Raw genomic sequence first — 6,413 nt, forward strand, 5'->3', positions numbered from 1 at the left:
AGAAAGGAGATATTATGGGGTTGACTTCTGAGTTCCTCATTGGTAAAGTTAATGTCTTTGCTCAAGCCGGTAGTGTGGATGCTTTTGAGGCCATCTTTCTATTGCTCCTCTATGGTCTAGCTTTGTTCCCTAACATTCACAGTTTTGTGGATGTTAACGCCATCAGAATCTTCTTGATTGGAAATCCTGTTCCGACTCTATTGGGTGACATGTATTTCTCTTTGCATTTAAGGAATTCTAAAGGTTGTGGGACTATTGTGTGTTGTGTTCCTCTCCTGTACAAGTGGTTTATTTCACACTTGCCTCAGACGCTTGCTTTCTTGAAGAACAAACAATGTCTACAATGGTCTTAGAGACTTATGTATCTCAGTAATGATTATATTGTTTGGTATGACTCTGGATTGGGTAGCTTGGATATTATTGATAGTTATGGTTAGTTCTCTAATGTGCCCCTCATTGGTACACAAAGAGGAATCAACTACAATCCTGCTTTGGCTCATCGTCAACCTGGGTTCCCTTGAAAGACAAACCTAATAACACTTAGTTAGAAGGTTTTTTCTATTAAGAGGGTAAAGATCCCCAACATTTGAAGTAGATGATGATACATGCTTGGCATAATGTGCTAGGAAAGGAATATCCGAGCTTCGCTTGTGTAACTGTGTAGCTTTGGAAGCTTATGCTACTTGGATGAAGATGAGAGCTTTGGAGCTGAAGATGTCGTATGCTTGTGAAAGACCTATGTCTTTGGTTGTGGTTGAGCCATCAAATATCCCTAACCAATATATAGAGGAGTTGGAAGACGCACTCGCCAAGATGAAGCAAGAGAAATATATGTGTGAAGAGCGGTTCCATGCTTTGAGCCGAAATCATGAAGAGTTGCAGCTTGAGTCGAAAGACAAGGATACACTTATTAAACTTCTTGAAGACCGAGCAATGAAGAGACAGAGAGAGCCAGAGGGTCTACCTTCCTCTAGTATGCCTTAGCCTTCCGGTGCTTGGAAGAATATTGTTGATCAGCTTGTCCTTGAGAAAGCTCAGATGAAGACATCCTTTGAGTCTGAGATACGATGCATCCGAATCCGAAGACATCCTTTGTTTCTCTTGTATTTGTATTTTTGGTTTCTGAAAATGTACTCAGTGTAATCCTTCCAAATTTTATGAATAAAAAGAGATTTTTATGGTCAATCAAATTGTTATTATTATATATATATTTGCAAATAGAACTTCATATGTTCCTTGAAATTTAACCAAACAAAAACATTGCATTTCATGCATCATTTTCTTAACAGGTTTTCTTCCGCCAGGTGTCTTATCGGTTATTCTTCTGTGCTTCAGCCAAGCTAACTCACTGATACAACACTCGCGCTAATCAATCGAAAATCATGGGATACATAGAGCAAGAGAACAGAGAGCTAAAGGATGAAATTGCCAGGTTGACAACACTGATGGAGTGTGTCATTGTTGCTTAAAATCAATCTTCACCAACTCCTGCACTCCTCCCCAGAGGACTGTCATTTATGAGGTTGCTACCTCGATTGTTCCAGTAGCTGCTAGCCAATCCAGTCCTTATATGCTTGCTGGATTCCCTTGGGGGATGCCTCCCAATTTTATGCATGAAGGGTATGCACCCACCTTTGTTTCGCTACCAACATCTAGCCCAGTCATGTCAGTGCCACCTCTAGTTGTTCACACTTTTCCTCGTGTTGAGGATACCATCTACCATTCTTAGCCATCTGAGGGTCCAGACGTGTATGAGAAAATGGACGAAATGAAGGATCAGTTCCTCGAGCTGCATAAAGAGTTGAAGACTCTGAGAGGAAAGGACTTGTATGGGAAGAGTGTTACTGAGCTCTGCCTAGTACCTAATGTGAAAATCCCGATGAAGTTTAAAGTCCCTGACTTTGAAAAGTCTAAGGGAAATACTTGTCGGCTAAGCCACCTTGTGATGTACGCCAGAAAGATATCAACTCAAACTAATAATGATCAGTTTCTGATTCACTACTTCCAAGACAGTTTGACTGGTGCAGCTTTGAGATGGTATATAGGGTTAGACAGTGCAAGCGTTCGTACTTTCAACGAATTAGGCGAGGCCTTTGTCAAACAATATAAGTATAATGTAGATATGGCACCTGATAGAGACCAGCTAAGGTCTATGTCTCAGAAAGATAAGGAGACGTTTAAAGAGTATGCCCAGAGGTGGAGAGAGCTTGTTGCCTAGATTAGTCCACCATTGAAAGAGAAAGAAATGACGAAGATCTTCTTGAAGACGCTGAGCTCATTTTATTACGAGTGTATGGTTTCCAGTGCCCTCAATGACTTTACCGAAATGGTAAACATGGGGATGTGGTTAGAAGATGGAGTCCGTGAAGGACGTTTGTCCAAAGAAGAAGCGTCAGCTAGAAAGAAATATGGTGGTAGTTTCTCCAAGAGGAATGAGGGGGAAACTAATTAAGTAACTGTAGGGAGGTAGAGAAGGCCTCATGTCTGAAAGAGTTCTCAACCTCGTCAAAATCAACATCAAGTTTCATCAGTGATTCCTGTATTTTCCAATAATTCCAACAATCAATCTGTTCCGATTCAACAACAACCGCAACAAAGAACCAACTACAACAACAACAACAATAACCAGCAAAAATTTGAGAAGAAGAAGGTATCCTTTGACCCTATTCCTATGCCGTATGTAGAATTATATTTGTTCTTGGTTCTCAAGAACCTCATCCAACCCATAAATCCTCCACATATTCCTGAGCCACTTCCATGGTGGTTCAAACCTGAACTTTGTTTTGCTTTTCACCAGGGAGCCCCTGGCCACGATATAGAGAACTGCTACCCTTTGAAGTTTGAGGTACAAAAGCTTGTGAAGAGTGAGATGGTGTCCTATGAGGACCAAGCGCCTAATGTGAAAGTTAATTCGTTGCCTGCTCATGGTAATGCTTCTGTCAACATGGTAGATGGTTGTCCTGGTGAGTACAAGGTTTATGATGTTCTCCATATCAGACAATCCTTGGTGGCAATTCATAAGGATATTTGTTTGGTCAGTGACTGTGAGCATGACCATGATGGTTGTGTGATATGCAATGTGAACCCTCGTGGATATGTTATTGTCAAGAGGAATATTTAGAGGTTGATGGATGAGTGGCTTATCCAAATTTGTCAGTCGAGAGATATAAATGATGTAAATGTAATCGTGCCAGTGTTCAAGACCCCTGAGTGGGTAGTTATTCAGTTCGATAGTAGCAGCAGCAATAACAAGAATATATTGGTATCACCGTTGGTAATACGGTTAGCAGGCCCTATTCCGTATGCATCCGATAAAGTTGTGCCTTATCAGTACAACGCCACCTTGATTGAGAATGGTCAAGAGGTTCCTTTACCAGTTGCAGACTCTATGGTAAATATTGTTGATATTACTAAGGTGACCCATAGTGGTCGTGTGTTCGGTCTAGTTTTCCCGAAAGAAGTAGAAGATGTTGCAGCCAGTAAGAAGGTAGAGATTCCAATGATGAATCCGGTTAGCATTCCAGTGTGTCAGTCTGGTGAATACAACAAACAAAAGGCTAGTGATGATGATGAAGTTTTAAGGTTGATAAATATAAGTGAGTTTAATATGGTGGAGCAGCTACTCCAAACCCCGTCAAAGATCTTTGTGTTGTCATTATTGATGAACTCTGAGGCACATAGGGAGGCGTTTCAAAAAGTGCTTAAGCAAGCTTATGTAGAACCTGATGTAACTGTGGATCAGTTTGACCACATTGTTGCCAACATCACTTCTTGCAACAATTTGAGTTTTTATGATGAAGAGATTCCTGAGGAAGGCAGGAATCACAATTTGGCATTACACATTTCAATGAACTGCAAGGAGGACGCTATGTCCAATGTACTGGTTGACACTGGGTCATCACTGAATGTGCTTCCAAAGTCAACTTTGTCCAGGCTTTCTTATCAAGGCGCCCCAATGAGATACAATGGCGTGATTGTTAAAGCGTTTAATGGTTCCCGTAAAACTGTCATTGGTGAAGTGGACCTTTCAGTGAAGATAAGTCCGAGTGATTTCTAAATTACTTTCCAGGTAATGGATATCCACCCGGCTTATAGTTATTTATTGGGAAGGCCATGGATTCATGAGGCAGGAGCAATGACGTCTACTCTACACTAGAAATTGAAATTTGTAAAGAACGGCAAGCTTGTCGTTGTCGGTGGAGAAAAAACACTTCTGGTGAGCAATTTGTCATCCTTTTCTTATGTTGAAGCTTAGGAGGAGGTTGGAACTCCATTCCAAGCCTTGTCTATTGATGAAGAGAAGAAAACTGGGGCACCTATGTCCTCTCTAAAAGATGCACAAAAGGCTATTAAGGCTGGCAACATTGATCAGTGGGGCCGAATGATAGAGATTGCTGAGAATAAGAACATGGCTGGATTGGAATTTCAACCAGGGTTATTCAACGTCAAAACTGAATATTTGCAACCATGTTTCCATAATGGAGGGTTCGTTCATGGGAATGATCAACACTCAGCTGCTGTAATCGAGGACAATGACGATGAAGACGAAGCTTGCGCCAACTTTGTGACGCATGGCCAGACTTGCAACAATTGGGTTGTTGTTGACGTTCCTACTATTATTCATCGCTCTAAGTAGTTTATTTTTCATTTTAAAGAAAAATCATTCTCCTATGCCTAAGGGAGAAGTGGACATTATTGGGCATTTCTATTATCATCAATAAATGCAATTTTATTCATCCACATATTTGATGTTTTATTTTTACTTTTTTCTTTTCTGAAAATGGGAATCACAAAAAACATAAATAAATAATAATATTCCATCTGCATAAGATTTAGTCACAATTCAGTTCTCTAAAATCAAAATATCAAATCATTGTGCAGGTTGGATCTCAAACCCGTTGAGTACAATGATCTTACCCCCTCTCCAAACTTTGATTTCCATGTGTTTGAGGCTGAGGAAGAAACTGATGATGAAGTATTTGATGAATTATCTTGTTTACTTGAGCATGAGGAAAAATTCATTCAGTCGTTTGAAGAGCGGATTGAATTAGTCAACTTGGGTTCCGAAGATGATGTGAAGGAAGTAAAGATTGGGTATCAATTATGTCCAGAGGCTAAGAAGGGGTTGATTGATCTTCTTCAAGAGTATTCCGATGTGTTTTCCTGGTCCTATCAAGACATGCCTGGTTTGGATTATGAGATTGTGGAGCATAGATTGTTGTTAAAGCCAGAATGCTCGTCGGTCAAGCAGAAATTAAGGAGGACTCATCCTGATATGGAAGTAAAGATCAAAGAGGAAGTGCAGAAGCAGATTGATGCAGGTTTTCTTGTATCCTCTGAATATCCGCAGTGGGTGGCCAACATTGTGCCTGTTTCTAAGAAAGATGGAAAAGTCTGCATGTGTATTGATTATAGAGATTTGAACAAAACTAGTCCGAAAGATGATTTTCATATGCTGCACATTGATAAGTTGGTAGACAATATAGCTAAATTCAAAGTCTTTTCGTTTGTGGATGGATTCTCCGGTTATAATCAGATCAAGATGGCACCTGAAGATATGGAGAAGACGACATTCATTACACCCTAGGGAACATTCATTACACCCAGGGGAACATTCTGTTATAGACATCATATATGGATCCCCATGGTCCTCACTTATCATTTTGATCAATAATTCATCAAGAGTTTGAGGCTTGTTTGCCATGGAACCCCTAATTCATTTGGTATCTTGTGTGACTTCCTCAATAAGTCTCTTCACCATTTGATCAAATATATCAATGGATATTTCATATTACATCATATTACTCATATATGATCCTCCATGAGTCCCAAATATCAAGAGAATGTCAAGTTTGTAAGATGGTTCATGGTGGTTGACCAGAGGAAGTCAGCTAGTCAAAACTGGGGTTCCCTAGACCCTATCTCCTACGATTTTTTGTCATATAAAAATTATTCCAAGAGAAAAGTTACTCCTTATGACATTCCGAACAACTTTCATGTTGAAGTCAAGATATAGTTTTGCTTGGAAAGTCACTTTTTTTGCTGAAAAATTATAGGTCATTTTGTCTGAACCCTAGTTGGGAGGTCAACTTCCAAGGACCATAACTTGCTTAATTTTTATTATATTAAAGCAATTAAAGTTCCATGATCAAATTCAAGAAATCCTTTTTAACTTTTATGTTCGGAAGAAGTTCAAATTCAACTTGAAAATGCATGTTCCAAAAGGAAACATTATAGGTCATTTTGGGCCATTACCATTGAACAAGTGATTTTCCTCAACTTCTAAAATGCATAACTCCTTCATGCCAAATCCAAATGAGGTCAACTTTGTGACTGAATTGAAGAGGTTTGAAAGAGCTACAATGTTCATGAAGGAATGTTATCCATTTGAATTCCATAGCAAACGTTATTCA

This window comes from Lathyrus oleraceus, chromosome 2 (assembly GCF_024323335.1).
Source record: "Lathyrus oleraceus cultivar Zhongwan6 chromosome 2, CAAS_Psat_ZW6_1.0, whole genome shotgun sequence".
Classification (NCBI taxonomy): Eukaryota; Viridiplantae; Streptophyta; class Magnoliopsida; order Fabales; family Fabaceae; genus Lathyrus; species Lathyrus oleraceus.